Raw genomic sequence first — 17,844 nt, 5'->3', positions numbered from 1 at the left:
TTCCTTCTTACTTCTCCATGAGCCCCACTTGACATCCTTTGTTTGGTTGTAGATTTCAAGCAGAAGTTAGACATGTGCCACGGAGCAGAGACAGAAAGGAAATCCAAGCCATCAAGCTGGGGAAGCATAAACCACTGTCATCAGGGGCTCAGTAACAGCTTTAAGAGTTATAATTTCTGATGTTGACCTATCACTTTGCTGGGCAAATACTAGTGTTGAAATATATTATTACTGCCCCTCTCCCCACTTCAACCACCAGAACAAACAGCCAACTTCCCAGAGAAATTCACATGTGCATGGATAAGGCAGGAGCCCTTTGCTACAGCCTTTAACCTGGGACACCAAGCTCTACTAGAGTCTGCCATCCTGACACGAACTACTGAATCACGTTTATACATAACTTGCATATTAAAAAGCAACAGCCACCGTCAATGGTGCCAATATAAAAATATCTTAATAGCCAGTAACTGACTAATGAATACTACTGTAATAACAGTTTAATTTGAGGAATTCTGACAGCTGGTTGCTTTGATGAGCGTGGTTTCCAAGGAGTCCTGTTCCCATGCTGAGAACATCTCCAGCCTGCTGATGGATAGCAGCAGTGCAGAACTGTTAAATGTCACCACCTCTCAGCTCAAGTAATAATAAACAGGAATGTTATGGTTAATTTTTCTGTATGAATTGTTCAGGCTCTATCTGGTAAGTACCAACCAATAGGGCTTAATAGCTGCCATCCTCTTGGGAGTTGTAACTGGAGGTGAGCCTTTTTTCTTTTCCTTTTTTTTTTTTTTTTTATCAGCAAGGCTTATATATCAGAACGAATGGAGCAATTCTTGGTTTTCTGGTGGATTTATTTTATTTCTTTACAGAGCTCTCGCTCATCTCATTCTGCTTAGCAAATGTAATTACTCTGGTTAAGACGTAGCTTCCTTATTATTTCTGAACTTCCCAAGATAGTTTAAAGCAGACAGCTAGGGCATGAAATATATGGTTCTACAACTATCTTAATTATACTGCGTGACTCTGGGTTTGATACGGAATAGCAATGTCTGGGAAGTGAATTTAATCTCTACAGATTTAGGACGATTGCCAAAAAGATTCATTGATTTTTTTTCCAGAAGCACGATCTTTTATTGTATAAGTGTCAGAAGCTTCAAATTATTAGGAAATGTGTCAAGAAGCTCAAGGTATAATAACATTCTTTAGAGAGCTTGATTCTGAAGACAGTGCAATGAAACGTTCGGAAAGAAAACATGTCTTATGTTCTTAGAGAATAAAGCTCTGGGATTCGTTTTAATTTGTCATTTTGAACAGGATGAGGCCTCCACTGGGTACTTTGATGCAAAAGCCCTGGGTATGATATACAGCCATCCCTTGGTCATCCACAGCTTGACGGGGACTTTAGCAGTCCTGGAAAAGGAGGTAGTGACTTGGGACTTGGGGCTGTGGAGCTGAACTATGAAAAATTACTGGGATTTATCTTGGTGAAGAGGTCATGAAGAGGGGGTCATAAAAAAGGGAGACAATATCAGAAGCTATGTCACCAGCTTAGGCAGAGCTTTTCTATGTCCTAAAATCAAGGGACTATCCTTAGCATTGGGCAATGTATTACTTAGGGTGGTGATTTTATTGCAAGTAATATAAGACCTCCTCTAACTGGTTCAAAAACCAAAATATAGTGGTTCACATATCTGAAAAGTCCAGAAGTTGGGTGGGCTTCAGACACGTGGGATTCAGAAGCCAATGATATCATGAGGGTGCTAGCTCCATTTATTATTCTTGTCATTGTGCTCTGTCTTATGCTTTGGATTCATTCTCAGGCTAGCTCCTAGCCATGCTCAACTCTGTTGTTTCTAAAGACCTTCAGGTAAAGTCCTAAGTTTAATGCAAATTTGATTGCCGCTCTTATTAAAAGGTTTAAAGTCACAGATTGGCTTAGCCTGGGACTTCAGGAGGCCCAAATGGAAAGCAGGAGCTCTTAGGATGATGACAGTAGATGCTGGTGAGGTGGCCAATAGAAGAGTTTTCAGAGATGGGTACAGTCTTCTTTCTGGACAACTGAAGGCTGACTCAAAGGCCTAGAAGGTATGGATCCTATTGCAAACCTCTGCCTACCAAAATATTAATGTTTTCAACCTATACTGAAAACTTAATAAGCGTTCATTACTGCCTCAACAACATGGTCTATTTATTCAGCTTATCACTCAAGACTTCCTGCGGTGAATTCATCTCAATTTTCTAGTCGAGACTTCCACTGTTCTTCAGCAGGAAGCCTCCATTCCATTTGGGCTGTTCTGATCTCACTTCCATGACTTTGCTCTTGCTCACTCTTCCTCTACCCTTCATTTGAGCAGTTACACCTGACTCACCCCTGAAGGCTGTATTGGAGGAGGCACAGGACAGTAACCACAAATGGAGGTGCTAGAGTAAAACTGTGTTGGTTCAGACTCAGCTGTATTAACAAGTTATTTAACCTCACTCAGCCATAATTTGCTTGTATTTAAAATGAGAATATAATGGTACCTAATTCAAGTGTTGTTGCAAGCATTAAATGAATCAATACATCTAAAAAGCCTAGAATAATGCCTGACAGCATGCATTCAATAAAAGTTAGATATTATTATAACTCTTTATGAAATTATACTCTGACCATCCCACTTCTCCTCCCTTTAAACTACTGTGCTGTTTAGGCCCAAATTCTTCATTTTACACTTACGGATGTATGGTCAGATCATTTTATACAGGATAGGAGACTCCTATTAGATACTTCCTATTTATCTGTATAATTCAATGCTCTAACTCTATGTTCTACATAATACAAATCTAGCAAATATTTACAGAAGAACTGGAATGTGGCTAAGAGTACTTCTATGCATGTTCAGAAAGGATCACAGGTGGCCAAAAATACCAATTGAAAACACCCATGAAAATTCACCTTTCCAACAAATACTGTTTTGTGTACACTAAATTAAAACATTAAGCCTATGGAGCTAGTGAAAAGTTGATCAGTTGGTTATATAATCACAGGTTTACAAATTCTATTCTTCACTCTCACAGGAAATATTTAGTGAGGGTTAGGATGATTTCTGCCTTTCAGAATATTCTTGGGAAATTTACTAGGTACAGGAAGATGGAAGGAAATAGGACAACTTCAGACCTAACAGAAAAGGCAAACATTAGGTATTACCAATGTGATGAGAAATGTAAAGGAAAAGTATAAATCCTATATACTGAATGGGCATGTGCTTATCAGTTTGAGATACGGCACCAATTTTCTCCATCTCCCAGGTGTACAGATGAACAGTAGCACTACGGCACACGTACAAAGCTGATACATTATGTGTAGATAACAATAGCTTATCTGTATGATGCTATATGTTTTACATGTCACCTGTTGATTACATGTACATTATATGTAAATTTCATTACATATAAATAATAGCTTACCTGAAGGATGCTATATACTTTACATGTACATCACATGTAGATTACGTAGATAACAGCTTATATGTGTTATGCTGTATAATTTTACATGTACATCACATGTAAATTAAATGCAGATTACACGTAGATAAGAATAGTTTATCTGTACGATGCTATATATTTTCTATATTACTCTCTTATTTCTCATCTGATATTCATCATTATATGGTACAAAGAAGATCTTATTCTGTCAATTAGAGTTTGAACAGACTAAATTAGTTGAGAGGAATTAAATGCTATTTTCAAGATCAGAAACGTAGAGAGGAGTGAAGCAGATAGTGGGTTTTACTGACTTCATGTTCAGCAATCTCTGCATAGCCTCCATTTGGTGCCCCTTCCCCTCCAGTTCCTTAGTTTCAACTGCTTCTTACATATATTTGATGAGAAGAAAAAGGTGAGTATATTTGTGATAGCAAATGTGGCAATCCTTTAAAGACTATCAGATTGGATATAAAAAGAAAATTTATTGGCTTAGCATTTGTCTATTGCAAATGATATTCATCTACCAAGATCTCCCTTCTGTCTACACACTAATGCCTCTTCATCCTTGGAGATTCAGCTCAGGTGTGCCTCATTCAGGAAGCATTTCCAGATTATTCTTCTAAGTCTTCTCTTTCCTGAGTTCACACATCACATGTATTTACTTCTCTGTGTACTTACTTCCTTAAGGAGCATAAACTCCTCAAAGCAGGGTCTATGCTTCATCCATCTTTGTATATTTAATGTCTAGTATAGTACTGTGGGGAGAGGTGAGGAGAGAAAGAGGAAAGGGAAGAAAAATAGAGAGAATGAATATAAGAAAGAGAGAGAGAGAAGGAGGGAGGTGTTATTATACAGTGCCTTTCGAATTACTTTTAAAAGTTGAGCTTTCAAGTTACATTCTTGGACTCCAAGGGAGACATAAACTCTAAGGAAGTTCTTTAAAATCCTAGCATACCTAACTCAACTTTTTTGTCCACAGAAAATTTTGTCCACAGAAACTGTTAACCTGTGGATTAGTCAGCAGTTGATGAATAAGAATAGTTTAAAATCACATATAGCTCTGCAAAAGGGAATTGGACTAGATAGAAGTCAGGATATATAAGTTTTAAGTGTCACTTCATAGATCTGAATCTCATTCTTTATGATCAGAAGAGTTTTGTACTAGGAATTTCCAGGGTCTCTTCTAGTTTTAAAACCTTTATGGGGGTATGAAATAAATATATATATATATTATATAAACAGAGGAAAATCAGATTACAATGATAAAATTAGATAAAACTGAAATCCCCAATATACCAGATATTGCAGAAAAGAAAGGCTCTTTATTCCAGATGGCTAATTGAATCAAAGATTTGTGTGAATGCACATGAAAATGGCATGCATAGACATAAACTTGGTACTAAATAAATCAAAATAATCATGCAGCTTTTTCTCATGTAAAAACTTCTATTTATAAGCAAAGATAAAAGAGCAAAGGACAGAATAAAGATAAAGAAGCACATGTGATTCATTTATATACTCAAGGTTCGTGGCTTTTAATGACAGATGAAAGGAAATTATTTTCTTCTTGGATATATTACAAGCTATTTGTAGAGACTGAATACTATTTCAGCTAATTTGTATAGAAGTTCCTACTCTTGCTACTAAAAAAGGCTTAATTTTTTTTTTTTTTACAGCCTGGCTTTTAATAATCAAAGAGATTAAATGGAGCATATGTTGAGACTATCCATCTTTGGCATCCCAACTGTCTTCTCATAAAAAAAATCATATCACATAAATAACACATTAGTGGCTGTATCTCCTGCTTGATGAAACTTTTTTCTTGGTCCAAGGAACCCTATCTCTCTGGCATAGAAAATCTGGGTAAAAGGGGATGAAAAATCAATTCTTTTTCTCTTTAAGGTACACATACGGTGAAGGAAAGAAAAAGATAGTAGATTAGGTAACCATCAAAATGCCTGAACCATAATGGATAGTCAAAGATGAAATGGCATATATATAATAATCATCAGTAAATCCGCATCAAATTTCTTAGCTGTTAATAGATGTGTAACTAAATGTTATTAGGAGCAACTTGAGAAATTATGGCAAAGCAAACTGCATATTGTTTACATTCTGTCAGTAATAAACCAGTACAAACTGAGGGCACAGATTCCAGTTGCTGCTTATACAGTTCTGTCGTGGACCTTGCAGGTCAGGGTCAGAGCAATAAAATAGCCAGGGAAATTTAAAGGTTGGAGACACTACATAAAGATCTGACATTTTGTAAGACAATATGGAAAGATCCTTCATTCAGCAACAGAGAAATGTAGGTCAAAAGCAACATTGGGAAGGATATGTTGAATTTGGCTTACCATGAACAGTGTCTTGAGAAAGTTGTCATTCTCATCACAAACTGCAAAAATGTGACTCTACTATCAATCATCCCACAGCCCACATATGGACTGTCCTTCATTTTCTAAAAGCTATGAAAATTGCAGATGGCAACAGCCTTTAAGAAACTAAATAGCAACTTAGTAATGAGGTGTTTGAAGGAATCATGTTGAGACAAACCAGGCTCCAGATAAATCAGTGTATTTTTTTACTTATTGTTGAAAAGTCCCTTTACCAGATTTTTTTAACAATAGAGAGAACCTGTAACTTGTTTAGATGGTTCTTTTCTAGGAGAGGGTGAAGAGACAGTCTTTTTTTTTTTTCTTTCCAGGAAGCCAAACACCAATCTTTCCTAAAAAAAAAAAAAACCAAAAGACTTTTTTGTATGTAGTAGGAGATTTCGTGAACTAAGAATGTTTTCATTTCTCTTTGGTTTTTAATTTAGGAAAACATTAGCATCGGTTAATGGAGTGTACTTTAGGTAGAAAGCCTAAGAATATGCTTGCATTACATAGGAAAAACATCGTAGTGTTTTACCTTAGTAGGGTTCACAATTCAGACATGCATAAGGTCCTAAATTCAATCACCCTCAGCCTATGTTGATACTCCAGCTCTGTATTTTGTGACATCTCCATGTATTTCAATATATGAAACAGCATGTCATCAGGCTAAAATTTCTTGAGAAAATCACCTATAGATTTACAGCAATTTTTTTCTCAAGACCAATTCTTCTCTCCATGTTTGCAGCATTTTATTACGAAAAATTTCAACATGCGGCAGAGTTCAGAGAAGATTACAAAGAACATCCATATACCTATTACCTAGAGTCTACCATTAATACTTTACTTGCTTTATCATATATCCATGTGCCTATCCATCCCTCTAGATATCAATCTATCCATCTTAACTTCTGATGCATTTCAAAGTGCATCGTAGACATCAGTGCACTTTCCCTTAAATATTTCATCGCATGTCATTAGCTAGAGTTCAATGTTTGTTTACAGTTTTATTCTTTTGATGTAAAATTGACAATGAAAACAACACAGCTTAAATGTGTATTCTAAGTTTTGAAAAATGCATGCATCTGTGTTACAACTCCTAGCAAGACCTCAAACATCACCATTATTGCAGAAAGTTCCCTAATGCACCTGCTCAGACAATACTTGCCTTCAGCACTCCAGAAACAACCATTGCTCTTATCTTTGTTCCCATCATAGATTTGTTTTCCCTAGAAAATCATGTAAATGAAATCATACAATATATGCTTTTGTGTAGAGCTTCTTCCAAACAGGATATTGTTGGGAATATTAGCACTTTGCTCTTTTTTTTTTATCATAGAGGGATATTTTGTTATGATTACACTACAATTTATTAATTCTCTTGCTTATGGACTTGAAAGCTGTTTCCAATTTTTGACTGTTATTAATAACGCTGCTGTGAACATTCCTCTGTATGCCTTTAGAATCTCACTCCATCTACAGGCATTCTCAGCCTCTTTCCACACAACTAATGGCCCATTTTCTTCATGGGGAAGACTGTGTACTTCTCTGATCACAAAGTAAGTTTAAATTTCAGGCCCTGCTTGCACTTGATGAGCTCAGTAGAGTGTTTTGTTTTGTTTTGTTTTGAGGTGTGTGTGTGTGTGTTTCATTGAACATTTGAGCACAGATGGAAAGAATAAAGAAAAGGAAGTAATGACCTTAGGCATATTCTTGAAGGGTGAACGCATTGTTTTCTTCTAATAACTTATACGTGAAATATCAGTTTGCAAATCTAGGAGAAAAAAATAAAGGCATTGCTGTATAATCTCTGTACTTCTTTCCATAAAGATTGACTGTGACTTAAAATAGCCTAGGGTTATTAATGCTGTAAATCTCTCTGAAAGAGATTTCAGCACTTGTTCTTCTTACTCTCAAGGAAAAAAAAATGTAGTGTACCATAGATCTCACATAAATGACACAATTTCAAAATCTATCAAGATTAGACTTTTACTAATGCCCAGGGCTAAAATGAATTATGGAATTCTTATATATTTCTCTAAATAACCAAATGTACTCAAACAAAATTTTCTGCTGTAGAAAGACCATTTCAAATGGCCACCTGAACACTTGAAGCATTAACGTCCATAAGACTACACAAGAATGAGGATTATATTATCAAATTAGTTCTTCAAAGGAATTAGAAACAACCAATTAGGTGTGATTCTAAGTAGCAGGGTGGGGTGGGTAGAAAGGAGTAAGTATAAAGTTTCCATCTAACTTGTGAAGTTTTATGTCAAGAGTTCTTATGATGCTATCAAAAATTTTCTTCTCTGGAAACCCATTACTACACAAACACACAATTGGAAATTCTGTGTACATGATACAAATGATTCCTCTTAAATATAGAATGATTTTTTTAAAAAAAATAAAACATATAGAAAGAGGATATGTTTACTCCATCCACTTTTTAAAAAATTCAGCTATGCTGCTATTTCATCTTTATCCATTCACCCACAATATTTCATTTCTAAGACTTCTGTGTTTTTCAGGAAGTCAAATGTACACTCTAAGGTATTACAAAGAAAAGAAGATAAAGTAGCTTTATTAGGTTAATATCAAAAAAGTTATATGTATGTGCAATGTACATAATTCACAGAATGATAAAAATCTATAATCTTAATGAAGCAGATATCATATCAGCATTTGGCATGACAATAATAGCAGATCCTTTCAAAATTTTATTTTTCCTATTTTTTCTTTTAGATAATAACAGAAAAGAGCCAAAGGGCAATGTTTTCTTAGCTATCTGGGTCAGGAAAGCCATCTGGCACTCATTTTAATCGCCATGAGAGCATTGAAAGAACCAATAAACCCCGTACTAATATTCCAATCTATTCATAATGGTGATAATCAGAACATCTGGTTAGGGGATCCCCTACAAAGGTCTCCAAGGATTACATTTGGTATTGGAGCCCATCCTGAGCCGTGTTGACTCTCAACAAGAGCTTCCCACACCCATCTTTGCCTGGCTCAAACCAGACTGACCATCTGTCTTTGCCTATGGCCCAAGCCAATCTACATTCTAAATCTAATCTCAATGTTTACAGGAAACATGTCATTCACAGATTCTAAGAAGCAACCTTAGCTCCCACTATTGTTGCTGTAAGTTTGTGCCTGTTCCTCTATGATGTGCCTAGAGTCTAAAGTTCTTTTAGTCTGGACTCTGTCTTCGGTTCCTGCTGTCCTAGTGTTATCGGTCACCATCCACTTTGGTAACTCACCCTTAACTCTTTAACCTCCTGTGTCTTTTCTCTGTTCCCTTCCAGTCTTGAGGTATTGTTTCCCCAAAGTTCCTTGATTCCTTCCTCGTCTGTACATCTCTTGACCTCTCTATATTAGACCAAATGGCTTTAGATTTATCTCCATTTTAGCCAATGCAAATTCTATGTATAATAGAATAATAACTGGACCAGAATTCTAAGATATCTGGATTCTAATTTGGACTTAACTCTAATTAGCATTGCAATCTTTTGGGACCTTCTGGGATTTCTATTCATTTATACCACGGAGAAGGCAGCTCTCCAATTTTGCTTCTAGTTCTATCATCCTATAATTTTGTATGTATCTTTATGATGATAACAATTATGATCCACTGTCTGCTAGTAACTAGGTTCAGTTACTTTCAGAATTTCGCAGTTAGGATGACTATCCCCAAATAAATGAGATTATCTAGGTAATCGAGAGATTATCTGAGTCAGTTCTCAGGACGGTTGCACATAAGAAATATCTGACAAACTTTTACAGAATCTATTGCCCAGGGCCCATTCAGACCAATCAAGCAAAAATGACTAAGAACAGGGCATAGGTATTATATAAAAGCTCACACAAGTAATTCTAATGTACAGCTGAGATTATGAACTCCTATAATAACCAATATGAGTCAGTTTATTGGACACAGGCTCTAAAAACAATCATTTCAAGGAGTGAATCAAAGTATTTCCTGGAACAACACAGATATTAATAAATAAATACATGAATTCAAGAAGCAAATTGTACTGTCAGCACAGACAAATCTTAACTTTTAGAAAATATAAACATGATTTTTGGTCCCTAACTCTGACTTTTACATATATATTGGTTGATCTAAAAGATTCAAGAACCCTTTAACTATGCCAGATATGCTTCCTGTTTGGAAATGGTTGCATTTCCTTTAATAATCTGGTAACATACACTCTGCTGAATCAAGAGGTCAGTAGAATTCTGCTTGTGGTGCTAACATCACAGACCAGCAGATAATGTTGACCAGGAAGATTGCCTGGGGTTACTTGATTGATTATGAATTGCTCATTACCTTTCCACACTCTTGCTGTTAACAGTAAAATTTCACACATATTCACACAAGTATAAAATAATAAGAGCGAAGAACAAAGCCCATGAGTAAGACAAAATGGATAACAAAAGTAATCACTGTGTATTACCACTGTAAAAATCAATAAAGCAAACATGTTCTTTTTAAGTGTCACATTACAATAATGTTTTTCTGAAAACTGTTGTCTGCATCCAGTTTAAAAAGGCATCTGCTTGTGTTTGCTTAAAACAAAAGGGTGGTTGACTTAATGAATTATTTACAGGCATGCAATATGGCAACAGTGTCATTACGAAGTCTCTTCTAAGATCTCCTCTGGCTACTCCTGGCAGGGTGTCAATTTGCTTGTTTTTATGGTAGGTACACGAAAATTGTGAAGCTATTCAAAGAAATGAGATGCTGCCATTGCACTTATGGATGCACACAAACCCAGTAAGAAAGCCATAGTGACAAGAATGGCAGAAACTTATTTGGCATTAGAATGTGTAATGTAGAGTCCATGGAAAGAAGGAACTATTAGACTCACATATAGCTGAAAGCAGCCAAGGGCCTAAAGAAAATCAGGACAGGCCTGTTAAAAGGAGCTGGTGAGGAAAAACAAAAAAAAGTATCCTCTGTGACTTCTTTCTTTTCCCTGTTATGTATACTACCTACATCTCAGTATCTGCTTGGCAGGGGAGGAATAGGACTGCTTCTGCTTCTGTACCACATGATGAAGTAGAAGAAATTCAATCAACTTTGGAATTTATAAGCCAAAATAAAAGGCTTAAAAGGAGAAATTATGGACACAAAGTAGTATGACAATGTAAAATCCAATTATTATTATTATTATTATTATTATTATTATTATTATCTCTCATCAATCCCAAATTTGCTAAAACTTTCCTCTATGAAACCAGAATACCTAGACAGGCAGCCTAGCAAGCAGGTAGGTGGCTGTCAGAAGCAGGTCAAAGTCCAGGCCAAAAAGAACACCAAACTTCATAGAGGAGATTATTACCTACCTTCAGGTAAGAGCCATGTGTACTTGGTGCAACGCTTTGACTATCATCACTCATCAATGAGACTGGTTGATGGAATCATTTGATCAAACTGAAATTTCAATTTATAAGAATAGCCCTGGGACAAGATTTTGTAAACTAAAATCAGTTACTGTAGTAATTTCTTCCCCATGAACCCACAATGCCAGTCTCAGAATTTGAGAAAGAGGCTATGAAGAGAATGAGTAGGAGGTGTAGCTGTGTATTTACATCCTCAAAACTCTGGTGATTGTCTGCCACACGTTGTGCCCTGAGCTAAGCCTGGAGCATATGACGGTGATCCAGGCCTATGTCCTCCCTGCCTTCATAGACCTTATAGTCTAGCAGGGATTTTTTTTTTTCTAGTAGGGAATTTTTGCTTGGACTTCGGATGGCCTTTATATGCTAGGGATTCTAGTGGAGAGCTAGTACATTATCTTTAGATGCTTAGCATACATGAAGATCATAAATGTTTATAGTTATTTTTTCATATTTGAATCAAGGACATCAAAAGATAAAAGTAGTAGATTTTCTTAAGAACTCTTTGAAAGACAAACTTTTAAATGCTGATAAAAATGTGAACAAAGTATGACTAAGGTTATATTGAATGCTTGAGCTACATGCCCTCTCCTGATGGTATGAACGGGTTCTATGGTAACAAAACAAAACACTTGTGAGCTACAAAGACGTCTGGTAGAACTGCAGGACCAGCATATACAGATTGTAGCTGGAGCATTTTATAGTTTGAAGGATGAAGAATTGAGAAAATGACCCCCTTCCCACAAGAAGTGATGACTTCTCTAATAGCTTTGAGACACTGTTCAAAGGAAGTAAGAAATTAGGAATCATCAAGCCAGCAGGTAGGACCGATTAATGTACTCCGGCTCTAGTCACAGATCAAATTCACCAGAAAATTGCCAAAGTACTTTTGCTCTTTTGTAGTTTGAGATACAAATTTAAAGTTAAGATTACCAAATCTACTGGTTTTTTTTTTTTTTTTATCTTTTTAGGGTTCCTATAGCCATGTGATATATATGCACAGAAAATAGCAGTAAAGACAGGATTAAGGGTATGGACTTTGATGGTTAGGAATCTTGGGTAAAAGAATGGACCCTTTCCATGCATGAGCTGTGCAGTTTTGGATGAGCCACTTAACCTTTCTGAGCTTCTATTTTATCACTGGAAAATTTGGAAAATAATAATACTAATTATTATAGTAATATCTAAAGTAATGATTCTCATGAAGGTTAAGATACTTAATGTAATAGTCCTTAGTCTAATAAGCAATAGTAGTACATGCTCAAAAATGTTAGATTTATATTATTATCATTGTTCTAACTTTAGTTTCCCTCTCAATAAAACTCCTCTGACAATCCTTTACTATTAAGCCAACAAGCAATTTCTTAGAAGTCATATGTGACCCCAAGTCTACCACTTGCATGCCTTGAGCTGTTACATAAGAGGAAGGCAGGAAAAGAACACTATTTCAAAATCAGTCAGAAATTTATGTATGTTGTATGAACTCTAACTTCCCTAGAGAACTCAGGCTTTGTCTCTCCTATTTACAATTCTTTTCACCCCCAGTCAGGGGACCTCTGATGTGTGCATCAAGCAAAGACAATAAGGTCACTACAATAAGGATAGTGGGAAAAGAAAAGAGGTTAAGGGCTCTTCCTTGCTAGCAGAGTATTCTTTAAACTGGTTTCCTTTAGGATTTATTTTCTCTTTGGAATTATTATTATTTCTTCTTCTTCTTCTTCTTCTTCTTCTTCTTCTTTCTTCTTTCTTCTTTCTTCTTTCTTCTTCTTTCTTTTCTTTCTTCTTCTTTTTCTTCTTTCTTTTTTGGCTTCAAATTCCTCCCTATTACTTTGTTGCTCCATCTTCTCTCCCAAACTACTGCTGAGAGATTTAAAGCTGTCTCCTGTTTGGGCAGAGCCTTCTGAAATGGAAAGGCGCTGAAAGACTGGGATGAGATCTATTGGAAAGGAACAAAGGAAACTCTGCTCTAGAAAGAGAATCTTTTTTCCCTTGTGTAGGTCTTTCATTTCACTGTGTTGGTGTACCTCGAGGATCAAAACCAAGGAAGAGAGACCAATGGGATGGGTCTTCCTCAGTCACCAAGTCGAAGGCCACAGAGGATCCAGAAGCTCCAGAATTGGGAATGCACTGGCTGAGAGGATCTTTTCTGAAGTATCTATTCTTCAAAAGATCTGCTGCCAGATTCCAGGATTGTAATTCTGTTCATATACTCCAGAGTATTGAGGAGCAGAAGTGATGTTTCTCAAGGTCTTAAGTACTAAATGCCTTTACTTAAGCACTTCTTGGGAAACCACATTTGACTAATATTCTGCTCATTTAATTTTAGTATTTCTACTAAATTGACAACATAAGGCATTGACAACATTGTCTACCAATAAGACCTGTCATGTAAGGCCCATAATCAGTAAATAGCCACGGAATGTAGAATCAAATAGGCACAATTGTTTCTTTTTTTCACTTTTTTATAGTTAGTAGCAATTTTGTGTTCATTTTAAGTTTTAAAAATTAATATATTTAAAAATAAAGAAACCTATTTAAAATACAGTTTATTATAATGTCTTTTACTTATACAAGAGCTAATTACTTTTAAAGTATTTACATACATATTATGGAATTAAGACAATAATCATACCCAGTTTATTATTATCTCAATCTTACAGATAAATAAACTGACAGAGAATTTGTATCTTGTGTAAGTCCCCAAAGTTAAAAAGGAACAGAAGTGGGAAATAAAACCAGATGCCCTGAAACAGAGTTTTAGATCTTTTTTCACCTCATGGCAGTTGACTTTCTGTTATGTTATCAAAGCAGAGAGGAATTTTGTATCCCAGTGGCTTTCAACTTATTTTTAGCACTGATTTCATTCCTCAAATGAAATATCATGCATACACCGGATGCATGTGATGAATAAAAGTGGGTGGTAGACCATCTGCTTGATTTCCAACCCCTCCCCCTCCCCCCCTCCACCTTGGCAAGGTCTCTGAGGAACTTCCACTAAATCCAAAGGGCTTCTCAGAATACAGCTTGGAGACACTTAGTCTAGATGTATCCCATCACCTCTAGGCATAATCACAAATGGGCAGGACTTGTTATACAGTTTGTGGAATCCAGTGCAAAATGGAAACACGGGTGCCATGTTAAAAAATTAAGAATTTTAGGATGGCAATGGCAGAACCAATGAGGCTAACATGAGTGAGAGTTCTAGGTGATTCCACAAGCTACATGTCTGTGACCCCTGCTCTGTGTGTGGATCAGAATTTATCTAACTCTTTTACTAAATGGTCTCTAGACCAACATGTTTATCTTTTCTCAATGACCCTTGTCTACACTCTAGTTAATTCTCATATTTATATTTCTATTGGGGAAGGGCTACTAAAGCTATTCAAACTATATTATAATGGGGTAATTTTTAAGTTTTTTAAAAATATTTTGCCCCATGCCTACATACCAGACCTTCACTATAGCTGAAAGTAGACACTCATATTCCAGAGGAGATTAATTATTGTTATTTTTTAAAGGAACCTAAAGTAAAAGATACTCATTTTAAGTCATGGAAGCTCAGAGCGTGAGAGTGGATACTGAAAATTCCTTTCATCTTCTTGTTCTAATCCTTAACCCACTCTTACAATACCAACTATCAATCTTGGTGGGCTCAGTTAATAGACTGTGTCACTAATTTGTGACATAGACATTGCCATATGTTCATCACACCTGTCTCATATTGTGCTGGACACCCAGGAAGATGGTGTTTCCTGATCTCTCCTGCAGTTAAACAATAGTAAGAATAAAGAAGGAGTGATGTTTATCACTTCTAAGCCTAGCCCCCAAACCTATACACTCCTCCAAGCACATGCTCTTTCCTCAGCTACAGCCAAATGCACAGAACCCAGAGGGGAACACAGATATCTTAGAAGTTGAAAGAGCCAGAACATGGAAAGATCCCAGGGCCCCCAAGTAAGTCCATACAACAGAGTATCTTAGTCCCCAACACTGGTCCACACTGAACTGTGGGGTGACTGAGAAGAAATTGGTACCATATTATGTGACCGAGATTTGAGGCTGTTGTTTTAAAAGCCAGCACCACTTTATCTAATATATACAGTACAAAGAAGATATTTCTCTTTTTTTTAAGATTTTATTTATTTATTCACGAGAAACACACACACACACAGAGAGAGAGAGAGAGAGAGAGAGAGAGAGAGAGAGGCAGAGACACAGGCAGAGGGAGAAGCAGGCTCCATGCAGGGAGCCCGATGTGGGACTCGATCCCGGGTCTCCAGGATCACACCCTGGGCTGAAGGCGGCGCTAAACCACTGAGCTACCCGGGCTGCCCAAAGAAGATATTTATGACATTATTGGAGCTTAGCAGGAGTTAAGATGACATTCGTGATCATTTTAAATAAGACTCTTCTTCTGATACCAGAAAATTTGTGTGAGGAGACACATAGAAGAGGTACAAAGGGGAGTTTTATATATAAATAATATAAATATAAATATACAAATATCTATCTATCTATCTATATATATATATCTTGAGTTTTCCTTTTTGGGTATCATTTTGGAGAAAAGAAGGCATGTTAAGTAAATTGACAGGACTGTTGAGGGTATCATTTCTTGCCCTTATCTACATTTGTGACTTTCAGAGGGGACTTTCTTACCCCAATAAAGGATAAATCACATCAACCCAGTGATGCACCAGGTCCAGGCAGAGGAAACCCCTGGTATCAGCTTTTGCAAGCATCCCCTGGTTCCTAAGTGGTGCAGACAGAATATATGTAGAGCCTCACTGGAGAAGAGGCTAGAGGAATTACTTCAGTGAGGAAACATGGATGCCTGGCATGGGCAGCTGAGGAGATAACCAAGACGGGGCTAAATGGAAGTCAGAGCCATGTCTCACAGAACTCAACAGAAAGAGTACAAACCCAAATGAGGTCAAAACCACCAGAGAGGGCTAATGGGTCCTGACTGAAGTAGATCAACATCACAAGTGACCCAGCCACAGAGTTTAGCTGGGAACTCCTTCAGAGCAAGCAACACGTGGATGATAAGAAGCAGGAAGTGTGGGTAGAAGGGCCCTGACTATTTTCTACTCCTGGAAAGTTTCATAAGTCACCTCGTTCAACCAATGTACCCAGATAATGCTACAAGGAAAGAAAGAGGAAATGGGTACTACCTCAGAGAAAAACGTGCTTTGTCAAAAGACTAAACACTGTAACTGGGCTGTTTAAATTATCTGAATGGATTATACTTTAAACAGGATTGGACGGACACTTAATTTTTTTTTCCTATTAATCACTAAGTGGGGGATGGGGAGTAGGCAGGGGATGGAGGTATGAGTGTGGGTGGATAGTGACAGGGTTGGAAGCTCAGATCAGCTTAAGACAAAATAAAGTATTTATGTTTTCTTTGCACATCGGAGTGTTGACAGGAGTTACACTTGGTCAATCTTCTATCTAAGATAAAAGAACAGTGAACTAAACTATCTCAAACTCTGCTAAAACTCCATACACCTCAGAGCTCTTTCTCATGGGAAAGCCTGGCAATGACAGAGTTTTGTAGACGGATGTCACTCTTTTTCTCCATTCAGTGGTGCTGCATTATTTTTTAAAAGTCCAATTTTCCCACCTCCATTCTTGTGCAATATAATACACAGGGAGGAAAAGGGTATAAAACAGTGCCAGGTTTTTCGTGGTTTTTCCTCAAGCAGTGCCCTGGAAAACCAAGCCTGCCAGGAACAATGTCAGAACATCAATTGACTACAGCGATAACAACATACCCAGAAGGCAGATTGTCTGACAATAAAGTTGCCAAAAAAGAAATTGCTGTACCTGTGGAGACCTCGAGTCGCTCCACGAAGGTGGTCCATAACCAGTAATAAAGGCAGCACAGAGCAGCTATGAGGTTTCTTTTAACCCAGTAGGCACTTCCTGAGGATTCTGCGGCAGTTGGCTTTGCTGAGTCACTCCAGGAGAGACACACGTCCTTCATCCTGAGCAATGAAAGTTTTATTTAGAAGACAAGCACCACCACCACTAAACATTTCCCTCATCATGCTATTCTTTACATTTCACTTTGCTTAATGATTGAGACCAAATCTCATCCCCTGATAACGAGCTGCCAGATACAATTGCATGAATAGAAATGTGGTTATTTATTCTCATTTTGTGTGAAACTTCTGCATTTAGCCTAAGTTGCTTTAGTCAACCCTTTAAACCAATTCTTAAGTGCACCAGAATGACCAACTAGTTACAGTCACAGTAGGAGAGTCTAAACTTGAATATTTCTGAGTTCCACAGGAAAATGGATGTATAGTTTTTGTATGAACCAGAACATTTTGGGCCATAGCAGATTTTCTCTCTTGTCCGGAGGACTTACCAGACCAAGTATCCTTTGGAATCTGAGAAAAGGCTGAGAGCATGGAGAACAAGAGTGGAGATGTGTCATAAAGTCCTTGGGATTGATGGGAAACGTTTATAAAAGACTATGTTCAACTCTTCAAAGTGAGGCTGACTTCTAGCTTTTTTGCTTTCTATCTTCAAAGTGTACACTAGGAAAGCAGAAGGAGCTAGGAGAAAAAGACATGGACTTTGTGAACTCGTT

The 17,844-nt window shown here is 37.0% G+C and overlaps 1 long non-coding RNA gene across 1 annotated transcript in view; it reads right to left on the bottom strand.

Moving 5' to 3' along the window:
- Window positions 1–6,146: 6,146 nt before the first annotated feature.
- The window catches only part of LOC129495073 (uncharacterized), a 115,121-nt gene continuing 103,423 nt past the window's right edge, over window positions 6,147–17,844 (bottom strand). Inside the window, exons 2-3 of the long non-coding RNA XR_008661451.1 lie at window positions 17,073–17,233; window positions 6,147–6,190 (exon numbers count right to left, since the gene is read on the bottom strand). This is a non-coding gene — a long non-coding RNA (uncharacterized LOC129495073). The remainder of the gene's footprint in view (window positions 6,191–17,072; window positions 17,234–17,844) is intronic.

Source organism: Nyctereutes procyonoides, unplaced genomic scaffold (assembly GCF_905146905.1).
Source record: "Nyctereutes procyonoides isolate TBG_1078 unplaced genomic scaffold, NYPRO_anot_genome, whole genome shotgun sequence".
Lineage (NCBI taxonomy): Eukaryota > Metazoa > Chordata > Mammalia > Carnivora > Canidae > Nyctereutes > Nyctereutes procyonoides.
The sequence above is the reverse complement of the archived record's forward strand: the minus strand, read 5'-3'. Positions and strand labels throughout refer to the sequence as shown.